Below are 16,418 nucleotides of genomic sequence, written 5' to 3' on the forward strand. Positions count from 1 at the left end.
GATGGAGCACACTGCAGGATCGAGGATTGCAGCTCATAGTTGGGGACAAGAGCACCACACACTTGCGGGTTGCAGCTCACTTCTGGCGTCGCTGCAATTTGCGGTTCCATACACATGCAGCGCGGAAGGCGCATGTGTGCAAATCCGCACATGTGGCAGGAATTGTTTTTGCAAATTTGTCGAGACATAGTTTATTATTTGTTAAAATTGATGCAGTGCATTGAGAAAACCTTGACGGTGCACTACTTCCATACTCCATGCAAATTCAAAACACGAAAATGTCTTTTTGTAGAAGTACACTCATGCAGTTCACTTTTGGTTGTCTTGTTGTTCACTTACTTTCGAATGTGAAGTGCCAAACAAAATGTTAAAGAAAATGACAAAAAAATTAATGCGGTTCACTTCTCGATATGTGTTGCGGTTCACTAACGCCTGATGTGAAGCGCACTCCACTTTTTGGCTTGGGAAAAATTTACGTCCGACAAAGGAAATTATGCAGTGCACTTGTCCGTCCCATGAAGTGCGGTTTTTAGTCTAAAGCAGTGCGGTTTTTCTGTCTGATGCAGTATATACGACGATTTTGGGTCGCGAGAAAATAGTGTCCAGATTTTGTTAAAATCAAAATTGCTCTTAAACCGTAATGAATCAGAGAGAGTGTTCTACATGAAAAAGTTATGCCTCATCGATATATTTCCAACGGCGTATAATTTGAATCATCCCGACTAACAATATGTAAAAATTTCATGAAAAACGGCCGCTGCCACTCGTCGTCAGCTGCATTATTTTCAACATTAACTTAAACCGTAAGGAATCTCAAAAACATTTGCACATATGAATGTTACGCCTCATTAATAGCTTTCCAACGGCGTATCACACGCATCATTTCAACAAAGGGTTGAAAAACTGGAACCGAAAAATAAAATAAAAATTGAAAACACAATTACGCGATTTAGTAAATTTGAAACTGCTCTTAAACCGTAACGAATTAGAGAAAATAATAAATATGAAAAAGATGCACGTCGACGATATCTTTCCAACAGTGTATTATTTGCTTCATTCCGACAAGCGGTTTAGAAAAATAACATGAAAAACCGCTCGCTGACACTCGTCGTGCGCCGCACAATTTTCGTAACTACTCCTAAAACGTGATGAATCTTGAAAAGTGTTCAGCATGGCGAAGTTGCGCCTAATCCACAGCTTCTCAACGGTATATTACACGCGTCGCTCCGATAAATGGTTAAAAAACTAGAGCAAAACAGTACCAAAAAACACCGCGTGCAGTTTTTCCGACACGAAGTTCACTAGTCTTGTGTATTGCAGTACCTTTGCTACTGAAAGTGCAGTGCCCTCGCGTTGAGCGTGCAGTGCGAAAGTGTTAGTAGAATAACTATTCTGCTAATATTAGCAGAATAGACCGGCTATATATATATTGTTCTGATCAAAACCTGAACTTCCTGAGTTATACAGCCTGAACTTCCCTTTGTAGGAACCCGACCTTCGGGCTATCTTCGCAACCGTGTCTCCCCGCGTGAATTATTCTCATCAGTCGTGTTCTATGTGATGTAAGTGTTATCTGCAAATGGTTTTTAGCAACTAAATGCCCGTTTTAAATAGGAGTCTCACTCGTTGGCGGATTTTGCTAGCGGGTCGTGATGAACATGCGTCTATTGCAATTTTACTGCCTAAGTTATTTGACCTGAACTTCCCCCAGTGCCAACTTCCGCAAATATTGGCCAAATGGGGCTTGCGATATACAGTTGGAAAGCTATGAACATGAGTATCATGACCCAAGTTAACATTTTTGGCAAAATGTAAGCGGTTTAAAAGCAGTTTTGAAAATCGTTTTTTCTTCATACAAAAAACGTGAATCATATTTTTGACCGCATTTCTAAATCGTTTATCGGAATGAGGCAAATAATATGGCGTTGGAAATCTGCTGCATAACCGCTCATTCCACACGTTGAAAATTTTCTCTAATTCCCTATGGTTAAAGAGTAATTTGAAAAATCGTAGAATTTCGCAAACCGAACAACCGAGTTCGTATTTTCGATGCCATTTCTAAATGGCTAATCCAATTGAGGTAAATGATATGGCGTTGGAAAGCTTATGAAAATGCTCTACTTTTTCATGTTGAAAGTTTTTTATAATTTTGAACGGTTTAAAAGTAATTTAGAAAATTGTACAAATTCCACCGAGTTCGTATTTTCAAGCTAATTTTTTAACCTTACGTCGGAATGTAGCAAATGATATGGCATTGGAAAGCTTGAGAAATGCGAAACCTTTCGGTATATATTGTTTCTCCCAATTCCTTACGGTTTAAGTCAATTCTTAAAATGGCTAAAAACATATTTTCGCCCTAATTTCTACAAACTTTATCGGAATGGGGTAAATAATATATCATTGAAAAGTGACGGAAAATGCAAAACTTTTTCATGTTGATGGTTTTCTCTGATTCCTAGCAGTTTTCAAGTAATTTCGAAAATGGCGAGATCACTCGTTCTGTCTTTATCGCGAAACAGATTCTGCGAAAATGCACCGCATGAAGAACCTGAACTTCTCGGCATGTCTACTTGAACTTCACTCTGTTTTTCATGTGCTTTTTTTGCTTGTAGCTCTCCATCCACTCACCGGAATTGAGCAAGTGAGTGGAAAGCCGCTGTAAACACGCAACTTTCCCGTGTTGATAATTTTTTCATAATCACGACAGTTTTAAAAGTTTTTCATCTGGAATTCATTCAGTGCAGTAGTTGAACTTCCTGCTGTTTTCACGTTGAACTTCTGTGACGTATTTTTGTTTGTAATTTTCTCATCCATTCGTCAGTGTTACACAAATGATATTGCTTTTGTACAAACCTCTCTCACATTAAATTTTTTAACTTTCTCGACCGAGGACTTGGACTTACACAAATGATATATATACTGCATCGTCAACCATCCCCAAATCCATTTCGCCTCTTCGACACCATCACTTTCCGAAGCCCTACCGCACAACTCCACCTCGAGCTCGATGACGTCGATCATCTTAGCCGCTTTGCTGCCGGAAAGAGGTCGCCGGAGTCATTCCTTGCCACCACTGATCATCTTCCTCCCCGCACCATCGTAGTTGTTGCACATCACCGAGTTAGGGCATGTGTAGTAATAACTCGTTCTTCCATTCATCTTGTTCGAGTTCATCCGCGGTAGCAAGTACCTATGTTTACCGCATTTCTCAGATCTTTACTGATAGGTAACTTGTGCGGATGTGGTTTGTAGAAGTCCCTCGCATCCGAAAATGTTCAGATCTAGGGTTTGTGTTATGTCTTGCACGATCGGAATGCTTAGCATGTTAACTAGTATATTCTTCGAACCTACTAGTTTGTTCTAAACATTTCTTTCATCTGAAACATCTCTGAAAGTCCGCATCTTATTCTTCCTCAAAACATGATCTTTCTCAAAAACATCGTTGTGAGCATTTGTAACCCTGCCCCATTTTCCCTCGCATCTATCCTTACTCACAGGTAAATGTAGTCAACTGAGGATTCGGCTCGACCAGTGAGCCTGGCTGACGGAGAAGATGTTGTTCTGGGCACATCAGACGAATCCAAAGCTCCGAATGCCAAGGGCCCAATGGTAGGCCCATCAACCAGCAATCGTAAAAGAATCGAGCAAAATGCCGACGAGCAAGAAGAGAATGCTCCTAAGAAGAAGAGGGGTGGTAGACAAGAATATACAAACACAGCTGAACATATCTCCCATGATCTTTATGATACTATTCCAGGAGAAACAAAGCAGCAGAGAGATAAGCGTCTGCAATGGATTCGACATCACTGGGTGCGCAAATGATTCAGTTATGAATTTTTTCATCCTCGGTTTGTGTCGTGGGAACATATCTGATAGTAGAGATATGGGGTACGTAGGAGGAGGCAGTTCCTAGCTACGGCGAGGTTGTACACTCGTTTTTACGAGTTCAGGTCCCTCTCGGAGGAGGTAACAGTCCGACGTCTCGGTGTTGCGGAGACTCTGTAGATTGGAGTGTTGAGTTACAGGGGGTGCAATCCCTTGTGCAAGAGGGGAGGGGTGGCTTATATAGAGTACGCCGACCCCCCACAACCCTCAGTTACACAGGGGTTCAATGAGAAAGTAAAGCCACGAACATTACTCTAATGCCCATATTAAATGATCTTAAAGGAGACTGGGTGAATGCCTGGCCATTGCCATCTAGAGGTGACTCTAAGTCTTCTGTCCTCCTAGTGGATTCTTGTCTCCCGAGTGAATATCGACGGTCGAGTGGAGTTGGGATATCCGAGTGGATCTTCTATCGAGTGGATCATACTCCATGAAGATTCCAGTCGGTATCTTCTGTTTAACTTTGTAGGCCTTGGCCTCTTGCGCAGTGTCCTTGGGTAGGGCATATAGGTCAGGCCTAAGACCCTACCCTAGGTACATGTCATCATCACTAGCCCCCAAATGGATCAAGGACTGAGTGAAGAAGGGTCGAAGTTGATTTGGGCCTCATTCAATGTCCCGGAGGAACTTTCTCAGGGGCCTGAAACTAGGCTAGGTATTTTAACCCTTCATCAGTCGCCTTGATCGATTCTGGCTTCTAGATTTTCCGAGTGAAATAAGTAACATATCATCGAGCAGATTGGATTTGGATATCTCTGACGCGATCGACTGCTTTGTTGGGCCCGGATTTCACGGGATCCGAAATTTGGAGAAGCGCGCGGGTCAGGACATGGTGTGGTAAGCGGGGTAGGTGGGGAGGGACTCCTCGATCTTCCCACCACCTTTTTTGCCACGTATCGAGTCGACACCGGTTGTGGGATGCGCTGCGATTGCGTGGGCCCATGAGTCAGCCACTCAGACACGCAGGTATATAAGGCGACGCGGCCGATGCGTGCAACAGTCCCCACCGGCTTCCCCTTTCTCCTTCGCCTCTCCGCCTCACTTCCTCCAGCGCAGCGCCACCTTGCTCGATCCCGTCAACCACCGTAGCCATGGCGAAAGACAAGACGAGGGCTTTGGAGCGTACGAAGAAGACAACGAAGGGCAAGAAGCCGGCCAAGGGGTCGAACTCGCGGCCCGCTCTACCGCCGGGCTAGATCCAAGGGGATTGGATCCCCTCGACGGTCTTGGTGGGAGACCTGGAGTGGCTCGTCGCCGACGGGCTGATAGCGGAGGGGTCTTGTACGCTGCCGGAAGGGGAGTTCAAGGCCGCGCCGCGCGACGGAGAGCGCGTTCTCCTCACAACACATGTCGAATGAGGTTTCTCCTTGCCACCATATTCATTTTTAGGTTTCTTGAATTTCTTTGGTGCTAGGATCCATCACTTTCCCCCCAACACCATCTCATACCTTGTCGTATTTGTTTCGATGTGTGAGAACTTCCTGGGATGCCACCCACACTGGGGATTGTTCAAGCACATATTCATTTGCCGATCTCAGTCAGTAAAGAAAGCTAATCCGACTGACGAGAGGACCCATGTGATCCAAATGTGTAGGGGGTCTAGGAGTCCAAATGAGGGGTAGGAGTTCTCCCCCCCGATGACTTTTCCTGAATCCGTTAGGGGTGGCAATCGACATGGTTTTACTGCAAGGATGTTCCGACTCCAGGTCAGTCGACCGGCCTTCCCCCTTTCTCCCTGGAGAGACTCCGTACCCCTCTCTCGTTAATCGTAGAGGAGGAGGAGAAGGGTGAGGTAGCCAACTTAGTTGACGCGGTCGTTCCGCTGGTCCGGGGCAGAGTGACAGGCATGGATTTGTTGGAGGTATTTCTCAGTCGACGCATCCAGCTATTGCAGGCTCGTGACCATCCCATGTGGATGTACTCAGGTCCAGGCGACACCGCTCGATCCCACCTGAAGGAAGTCGACGAGGAGATGGCGGCTCAGTGGCTTCGGAGCATCACTGGAAACAAGGACAACCCACGCGTGGCGAAGCGGATCTTGCCATTCAACGCCAAGAACTCTCCAGGAGAGGTCAGGCGAAACTTTGTGGAGTGCTTTATCTTGTATTCTTCAATATGCAGCTTTTCTGGAATCTGACTGATATTTGCAACTTGTGCCTTGTAGGTATTCACGAAGATGTACTCGCCTGTGCCGAATGGAGAACAACACCCGGGAGGAGCAGAGAGCGAGGGCGGGAGCGCCGATATTGATTATGCTGACGACAGTGACGATGATAGGGACGACTCTGACGATAGCGAGGAGGTCGAGTCATCACCATGCACCGAGCAACGCACCAAGCAATCACAAGACCCTGCAGCTGGCCATGCCAAGGCAGTGGCGTTGAGTGCGAGGACTTCGAAGCGCACTCGGACGTCGACTCCCGACCCGACGGAAAAAACCGCCAAGCAGGCCAAGGTCATCCCCCCTAGACCTCGGAAGGCTCTGCCCAGGATCAAAGTTGTTGTGGCTATTGCTTCGGCGTAAGTGTTTCTTCCTCCTTTTCTTCATTGCTGTTGCGGACCTTCTCGTTTATCTGACCGAATGGGATCTTGGGTCCCCGGGGCTGCTACCTCTGGGACGTCCCATCTGGAAATCGATGATGAGTAGGCTGACGCGGACACTGCGGACGCGGCCACTTCTTGAGCAGGTATGATTAGATCACGCTTTATCAATTGCCTTGATGACCGACTGAAATCTCATTGTCGAGTGACTATAGTGCCAGCAGACATTGTTCAGCTTCCAGACGACAACGAGGAGGAACCTCCGAGGAGCACAAGAGGAAGAGGAAGGGCTTCGACCACCTCGCGGAGCCTGAGCAAGAGAGCGCCTTCAAGTCGGACGTTTCACTCGCTGACTGAACCTGTTGTTCAAGAACTCGGTGGCTCGCCTCGAGTTGGTGTTTCTTTCGCTGTCCCTCTGTCGACTGCCCAGCCTCTGATGTCGACTGCTCAAGCTATCGGTCCGACTGGGCAACCTCAGACGCTGATCCCTCCAGCTGTGTCACCAACTCCTGTGTCGACTGAATTCACTCTGCATCATGTCCCGAGAACCAAACAGGAGCTGCCAAGGAGGCTATGATCCAAGCTGGCTTGATGATGCAGTGGCTGAAGGAGGTGTACGAATCCAGCAAGGCTGCTTACGACGCCAGTTCTGCCCTTCAGACCAATGTCCCACTAAGTACGATTGTAAGTTGATTTCCGATTGGATTTTCTTCCTCTTGAATCTGTACACCCACTGGGTGTTTGCTTTTATTGTGTAGTTCTTCCAGTAGGGGCACACTGAGTGCACCCACTAGGTGTACTCCCCGAGATCCTTGTCGAATGTTTGATTCGGTGGGGGTCTTTAGAATATGCCTGTTTGTAGCTCTTCACTCGGGCCGGTCGGGCCGTGCCGAGTGGGTAACTGATCCAATGGGGGCACGCTGAGTGCACCCACTGGGTGTAGTCCCTGATGAGGAAGTCCTGGATTAGGGGGCCCTCGGGTGTTCAGGCTATGTGATATGGACTGGACTGATGGGCCATGAAGATACAAGGCAGAAGACCTCCCCCCGTGTCCGGGTAGGACTCTCCTATACGTGGATGGCAAGATTGGTGTACGGATATGTAGTTTTCTTCCTCTACAAACCGACTCTGTACAACCCTAAGCCCTTCCGGTGTGTATATAAACCGGAGGGTTTAGCCCTTAGAGGCCATCAGAATTTACATAGGCTAGACGGCTAGGGTTTAGCCATTACGATATCGAGGTAGATCAACTCTTGTAATTCCTATATTCATCAAAGAAATCAAGCAGGACGTAGGGTTTTACCTCCATTAAGAGGGCCCGAACCTGGGTAAACATCGTGTCCCCTTTGTCCCTTGTTACCTTCGATCCTCAAATGCACAGTTCAGGACCCCCTACCCTAGATCGGCCGGTTTTGACACCGACATTGGTGCTTTCATTGAGAGTTCCACTGTGTCGTCGACAGAATGTTCGATGGCTCGTTCGATCATCAACAACGATGCTGTTTCCGAGGAAACTTTCCTCCCTGGTCAACTTTTTGTGTTTGGCAGCTTCGTTCTGCGTGCCAATTCAACTGGTCACCTTGAACAGATGGACAGCTACGCCCCTGGTCGTCAGATCAGGTTCGAAAGCCTGAACTATGTCACTGATATCCGAGGAGACTTGATCTTCGAAGGGTTCATGGCCTCGACCGCTATTCCTCATCTGCAAGGAAACCCGTCGGATCCACCATCAGGCACCGTTCAAGGATCAACTGTCTTTCCTGCCCTAGCCTTAGACCTAGAGCAGACCACCTTGTCCGGAGACGGGAGTTTTAACCCCACCGGACCCTCTCCTACTACGGAGTTCCTTGCTGGAGACCCAGAGGCGTCCGTATTATCGGCGGACCTGAAATCAAACAGGGTTCTCCCTATCATCAGAAAGCCAAACTCACCTCTAGATGATAAATCCAAACTCTCGAGTTCTACGTCCATTGGGCATGGCCAATCATCGTTCATCAGGCCCAGCTTCACAGATCCTTAGCCACCCGTCCAGTTTTCACTTCTAAGCGAAGCTCTGGACTTAATGCGATCTCTCGCTATCACCGAAGCGTCGCTTCCGAACTACGCCCAGCCCGAACTAGGGGCTGAGTGTAGGGAATTTTGCATCACACCCACCACCCACTTAGTGGCCACTATCGAGGACTTAACCGACATGCTAGACTATGCCTCCGAAGACATCGACGGTATGGACGACGATGCCAGAGCCGACCGAGGCCAAAATCCGCCTATCACCGGGCGTTGGACGGCTACCTCCACATACGACGTGTATATGGTAGATACACCTAAAAAGGACGATGAAGACGGCAGGCAAGACCCGATTGAGGACAAACCCGTCGAAGCACCACCAAAGCGCCGACGTCAGGGGCACCAGAGACAATAATACTCCGGATGACACCGAAGACCCCGAAGACCCCGTCGAGCATGCATCCGAGCAGGATAAATGGGAGGAGGGACAAGTTAACCCCGATGAAACAGTCGAGAATGAGGATTCGGAATATAGTAACTATCTACCGGTCTCCGAGGAGGATGTCAGCCTCGGCAACAAAGATTTCATCGTGCCAGAGGAACCCCTCGAGCAAGCGCGCTTCAAGCGACAGCTAATCGCCACTGCAAGGAGACTTGAAAAGAAACAACAACAGCTTCAAGCCGAACATGATACGTTCAATGACAGATGGACCAAGGTCCTGGCTGCAGAAGAATACGGCCTCGAGCGCCCAACAAAGAGTTATCCGAAGCGTCGGCTACTACCACAATTTGACGATGAGGCCCTTGAGCCAATACCGTCAAGATATAATCACGCTGATGAGCCAGACCGACCACCACATGGACGGGACAAAGCGGCTGCTTACACCGAACACCAGCCCGGGCCACCTCACCATCGAGGCAAAGAGGTAGCGGCTCTGGGTTACACCTACGACTTACGTCAGGACCTGGACAATAGAGCTGGTCAGACCAGATCAATCTACGGATCAAGGGGACGTGCTCCAACAAGAGACGGCGGTCATCAAGCTTGGCGTGACAAGCATACCCAAACCCGGGCTAAAAACCGAACACAGATGTCATCCGAGCTCCATCGTGACATTGCCTGATACAGAGGCGCCGCACACCCCTTGTGCTTTACCGATGAGGTAATGCAACACCATTTTCCAGAAGGGTTTAAACCCGTAAACATTGAAGCATACGATGGAACGACAGACCCCGCTGTATGGATTGAAGATTTTCTTCTCCATATTCATATGGCTCACGGAGACGACCTTCACGCCATTAAATACCCCCCCCTAAAGCTAAAGGGACCAGCACGTCACTGGTTAAACAGCCTCTAGAGAACTCTATTGGCAGCTGCGAAGATTTGGAGGATGCCTTTCGAGACAACTTCCAAGGTACTTATGTCCGGCCACGGGATGCCGATGACCTTAGTCACATAGTCCAACAACTCGGAGAGTCATCCCACAAACTCTGGACTTGGTTCTTAATCAAAAAGAACCAAATCGTTATCTCTCCAGACGCCAAAGCCCTAGTGGCCTTTAAACACAGCATCCGCGATGAATGGCTCGCCCGACACCTCGGTCAGGAAAAGCTGAAGACTATGGCAGCTCTTACCGCACTCATGACCAGTTTCTGCGCGGGAGAGGATAGCTGGTTAGCTCGTAGAAGCAACAGTACCAGCAACCCTGGCACCTCCAAAGCCAGGGATGGCAATGGAACAAACATAAGCATTGGAACAACAATGAAGAAACTAAAGATACGGTGGTCAACGCCCGATTCAGTGGCTCTAAACCCGGTCAGCAGAAGAAGCCATTCAAAGGAAATAGGGACGGTCCATCTAATTTGGACAAAATACTCGACCGGCCTTGCCAAATTCATGGCACCCCCGACAAGCCTGCCAATCATTCCAATAGATACTATTGGGTCTTTAAACAGGCCGGCAAGTTAAATACCGAACACAAGGGGAAAGGGCCGCCAAGCGAGGACGATGATGAGCCCCGCCCACCGAACACAGGGGGACAGAAGAAATTTCCCCCTGAGGTGAAAATAGAATATGATATATGTCACACATATCCCCAAGAGGGAGCGCAAGTGCGGACTAAGGGATGTCTACGCCGTAGAGCCTGTCGCCCCGAAATTTAACCCATGGTCGGCTTGTCCGATCACCTTCGATCGCAGGGACCACCCGACCAGTATCCGTCATGGAGGTTGCAGCCCTGGTACTCGATCCAATCATTGATGGATACCGTCTCACTCGAGTCCTTATGGATGACGGCAGCAGTCTTAACCTGATTTATCAAAACACCGTCTGTAAAATGGGTATTGACCCGTCAAGAATTAAGCCTAGTAACACCACCTTCAAAGGAGTGATACCCGGCGTAGAGGCCCGCTGCACGGGCTCGTTAACATTGGAAGTAGTCTTCGGTTCACCCGATAACTTCTGAAGCAAAGACTTGATCTTCGACATTGTCCCCTTTCGGAGTGGTTATCACGCACTGCTCGGACAAACTGCCTTCGCCCATTTCAATACAGTCCCGCACTATGCTTACTTAAAGCTCAATATGCCCGGGCCGCGTGGCGTTATCACAGTCAATGGAAACATGGAGCGCTCCCTCCGTACTGAGGAGCACACCACGGCCCTCGGAGCTGAGGTACGGAGCAGCCTCATTAAGCCGAACAATTAATCGGCCATCACGCCCCCGGACGCTACTAAGCGAGTCTGGCCTACTCTGCAGAACGATAGCTCGGTGGGTCCAGTGCTGGACTAGCAGTTTCACCTCCGCCGATCGCCCCATACAATCGTGGCATATGTACCGCGTGTGCATAATTACGCACTCAAAATACCCTGGGCAAATGATGGAGGCACACTGCGAACAAGGTCTATAGTGCGGCTTGACCCTATTTGGACCTTAACTTTTCTTCTTTGATTTATTCTCCCTCATACTACAGGTTCATTAAACCCGAGCTACCCTACAGTTGTGCAAGAGCTCTTTCCAGGCCCCTTTTGTATAAACAACCATCGACTGCTCCTCTCAAAGGATTTTTTAGCAAGGAGAAATGACGCAGACGTGCGGTAGGGCATCAATGGGATCTTCAAGACTACCATTTCTTTTTAGGCCCTGCATACAGCTTCCCCTTGTGTACAAATTCTTGGCATGTAAAATAGCCTCGATGTCTACGGCATTATCTATAATAGCACGTCTTGATGTATTAATCGGAGTATAAAGGAAATAGTTTATCGCCAACCCCTATTCGCCAAGCATACAGGGATGGAAAGCCATCTTTTTGGAGGAGCTCAATTTGCTTAGGTTTAGAATAAAGAAGAGCTATGCTAGAGCTTTCTGTCTCTGGCTTGACAACCTTGTCTTGTAATTTAGTAGCTACTAGTTTTTTTACTTCTTTGCTTTTGGCTTATCTCAAGCCTCTTTGTACTTCTAGACCTCTCTTTTTTGAAATAATATAAAAATTGCAGTGGGGTTTTGCCCTACTGTGTATAGTCAAAAAAAAAAGAATCCAAGAGATGAGAAGATCCTTAATGACGATTGACGATTCGTTTACCGAGGAGATGAGAATGTGAAGGAGCGGTGGAGTAATTACTTCGTGGGGATTACGGAAATTTCCTTAGATTTTTTGTAATAATAATAAAGAAAAGCAGACAGGGTATACTTACGGGTCAGGTTCGGGTATATCCACGGGTATAACATTATACCCATGCCTTATCCATGATTAGTCGGGTCGGGTTCGGGCATTGTCCATGGGTATAAAATTGTATCCAAACCCGATTCACTCGGGTCAGGTATCCACGGGTATTCATATCCGTGGATAAAATTGCCATCCTTAATTTTACCATATGTATTCCCTCCTTGCTTTAGATTGCCACATATACTTTAGTTCGGCCTGCATGCCGGGGGCTCTATTCGGCCATGTATTTTCAAAATTCCGAATACTTTGAGGGTATACTTTGGCATCTTGAATATTGCACTATATGCATCAGCTCCGAATCATGTCTTTGGTCTACAGTTGGGTTGCCCGGCTCCTGTGATTACGACCTTACGTTCCACTAGTTCGGCTAAGGTAGTAAAGGGGGAACTACTGCGGTTGTGTTTCTGGTTCGTCCGGTCAAACACCTCAGTAGAGAATGCCAAAAACTGACTGTCATGATAGGGCGAGAGCTGGTCGGCGATTCGGCGACTTGCTACAAATCTTTTGGGATTTACTCTGTATTATACGAAGGGCTGGCCTTCGCCCAGTCATGCGCCAAAGGCATCCTAGTTCGGATGGCCGCATACGCACTAGGGGCTAGTACTTAGCCCCACCGTCAAACTCCTATGGCTAAGTGAAAGTGATAAAGCCGCATAGTCTGATTGCCTGGTTCGCTGCGCAGACACCTCCTTTACGGACCAAGACATTGGGTCAACTGTGATCGCACGCTATACCAAACACCCCCGTAGCATCTACGTGGGGGCTGAAGCCGACGACTGGCAAACTTTCAGAGTCAAAACAACCGCACAGGAGGAAAATAATTTGAGATAAAGGCATAAATATATTACAAGCCTTGTTCCATAAAACAAAGTCTTGACAACCCTGATACGTTCATTCAAACATAACATCCTTTGAGCATTGGCCCTCTAGGACGTCTTCAAAGTACCTCTCTGTCTTGCGGTGGTCCTTGCCTTCAGGCGGGCCTTCGGTTGCCACGACGGTGGCCTTCATCTTCGCCCAGTGCATCTTGACATGGGCAAAAGCCATCCGCGCACCCTCTATGCACGCCGAGCGCTTAACAGCGTCAACTCGGGGCAGCGCATTGACGAGTCACCTCACCAGGCCGAAGTAGCTACTAGGAATGGGTTCGGCTGGCCAAAGTCGGACTATGATGTCCTTCATGGCCAAGCCGAACATCCTATGCAGCTCCGACAATTGCTTCATCTGGTTGTTCAATAGCACCGGGTGCTCCGGCGCCAGGAACTGTGACCAGAACAGCTTCTCTGTCGAGTTCCCCTCCTGGGCTCGGAAGAACTATGCGGCGTCAGCGGCACTCCTCGGAAGATCCGCAAAGGCGTCTCGAGAACTCCACAGTTGAGTGAGCAAGGCGTATCTTTGACCCCCAAATAAACTCTGCAAAAGAAAGGGCTTACCAACCGCTATCTGTTCGGCCTACCGGATCTCCTCACGAGCCCTCCGGGAATCGGTCTGCGCCTCTTTGGCCTCTTGGAGGGCTTTGGCAAGTTCGGCCGCTTGGGCCGTAGTCTTCTCCTCCAAGGCCTCACACTTGCTGATGGCGTCCTTCAGCTCTTGCTCCACTTTGGCCACCCTCTCTTCGTGCTGGCGGTGGGCGACCTATTCGGTCTTTAATTCCACAGCCGCCTTGTCAGCGGCTGTTTTATTTGCCTTCACCTCCTCCTTGGCCTGGGCAAGGGCGCTCTTGAGGGTCTCGACCTCGGCCACGCTACCTGCACTCATAATCACAGCAGTACATGAGTTATACTCTGAATTTGCATATCACTTTACGATATATGATCATACTCTTTAAAGTAAACACATACCTTGCGCCTCGTCGAATCACTTGTTGACGCAATCTATTTCGTTGTTAGCTAGCTTCAGCTTCCGGTTGAGCTCGGAAACTTCTGCAGCCTGGGCGATTGCCGCCAATAGGGAAGCCTGTTATACAATAGAAAAGTACATCACCTCTTCCAAATACTTATTGATCCTTTGTCCGACTTTTTCAAAACTGGACAGAGTCTCAGGGGCTACTATCTATATACAGGTACAGTTCCTTCATATGAAAAAGTGTCTAGAGCATTATGTTGCATACCTCGAAGCCTGTCAGTAGGCTAGTGAAGGCTTCGTTCAGCCTGTTCTTGGCGGACTGAACCTTCTCAACCACCACACCCATCAGGGTGCGGTGCTCCTCCATGATGGAAGCACGTCGTAGTGCTTCCATCAGAGCATTCGGTGCCTCCGGATTAGTGGAGGTCACCGTCGGAGTTGATGCTCCCTCCTCCTTCAAAGGGGGCTGCTCGCCCGATTCCGGAGCCGCATGGGTCTCCGGACTGATGTCCGGCTGGGGGCCGGACTGGTCAAGGCCCCCGTCGTTGGTCGCCATGGGGATCGCAACCCCCATGTCTTCGGCACCCGAGGTATTACCCTGAGGCACCGTTTTGGCAGCCTCGCCCACCCCTCCGCGGCCCGGAGAGATCCTTCAGGACAACACCTCGGTGTCATCCGCGACGATTGGCGGAGAGGCTCGCGGAGGTGTCTTGCTCTCTGCCATCTCGGGTGGCAGAGAACTCCCCTCAGATAGCGAAGGGTTGGGGAGCTCACGAGCAGGGCTGAAAGACATATGGTGTAATATGTTATTGTTGGAAATATGCCCTAGAGGCAATAATAAATGGTTATTATTATATTTCTTTGTTCATGGTAATTGTCTATTGTTCATGCTATAATTGTGTTATCCGGAAATCGTAATGCATGTGTGAATACATAGACTACAACGTGTCCCTAGTAAGCCTCTAGTTGACTAGCTCGTTGATCAACAGATAGTCATGGTTTCCTGACTATGGACATTGGATGTCATTGATAACGGGATCACATCATTAGGAGAATGATGTGATGGACAAGACCCAATCCTAAGCATAGCTCAAAGATCGTGTAGTTCGTTTGCTAGAGCTTTTCCAATGTCAAGTATCTTCTCCTTAGACCATGAGATCGTGCAGCTCCCGGATACCGTAGGAGTACTTTGGGTGTGCCAAACGTCACAACGTAACTGGGTGACTATAAAGGTACACTACGGGTATCTCCGAAAGTGTCTGTTGGGTTGGCACAGATCGAGACTGGGATTTGTCACTCCGTATGACGGAGAAGTATCTCTGGGCCCACTCGGTAATGCATCATCATAATGAGCTCAATGTGACTAAGGACTTAGTCACGGGATCATGCATTGCGGTACGAGTAAAGAGACTTGCCGGTAACGAGATTGAACAAGGTATTGGGATACCGACGATCGAATCTCGGGCAAGTAACATACCGATTGACAAAGGGAATTGTATACGGGATTGATTGAATCCTCGACATCGTGGTTCATCCGATGAGATCATCGTGGAAAATGTGGGAGCCAACATGGGTATCCAGATCCCGCTGTTGGTTATTGACCGGAGAGGCCTCTCGGTCATGTCTGCATGTCTCCCGAACCCGTAGGGTCTACACACTTAAGGTTCGGTGACGCTAGGGTTGTAGAGATATGAGTATGCGGAAACCCGAAAGTTGTTCAGAGTCCCGGATGAGATCCCGGACGTCACAAGGAGTTCCGGAATGGTCCGGAGGTGAAGAATTATATATAGGAAGTCCAGTTTCGGCCACCGGGAAAGTTTCGGGGGTTATCGGTATTGTACCGGGACCACCGGAAGGGTCCCGGGGGTCCACCGGGTGGGGCCACCTATCCCGGAGGGCCCCATTGGCTGAAGTGGGAAGGGAACCAGCCCTTAGTGGGCTGGGGCGCCCCCCATGGGCCTCCCCCCTGCGCCTAGGGTTGGAAACCCTAGGGTGGGGGGCGCCCCACTTGACTTGGGGGGGGGGGAGTTTCCCCCCCTTGGCCGCCGCCCCCCATAGATGGGTTCTTGGCCAGCGCCCCCCTCCCAGGGGGCCTATATAAAGGGGCGGAGGGAGGGCAGCAATACTACAGCCTTTGGCGCCTCCCTCCTCCCCTGCAACACCTCTCCCTCTCGCAGAAGCTTGGCGAAGCCCTGCCGAGATCCCGCTACATCCACCACCACGTCGTCGTGCTGCTGGATCTCCATCAACCTCTCCTTCCCCCTTGCTGGATCAAGAAGGAGGAGACGTCGCTGCTCCGTACGTGTGTTGAACGCGAAGGTGCCGTCCGTTCGGCACTCGGTCATCGGTGATTTGGATCACGGCGAGTACGACTCCATCAACCCCGTTCATTGGAACGCTTCCGCTCGCGATCTACAAGG

The sequence above is a fragment of the Aegilops tauschii genome, chromosome 7 (assembly GCF_002575655.3).
Source record: "Aegilops tauschii subsp. strangulata cultivar AL8/78 chromosome 7, Aet v6.0, whole genome shotgun sequence".
NCBI classification, from domain to species: Eukaryota; Viridiplantae; Streptophyta; class Magnoliopsida; order Poales; family Poaceae; genus Aegilops; species Aegilops tauschii.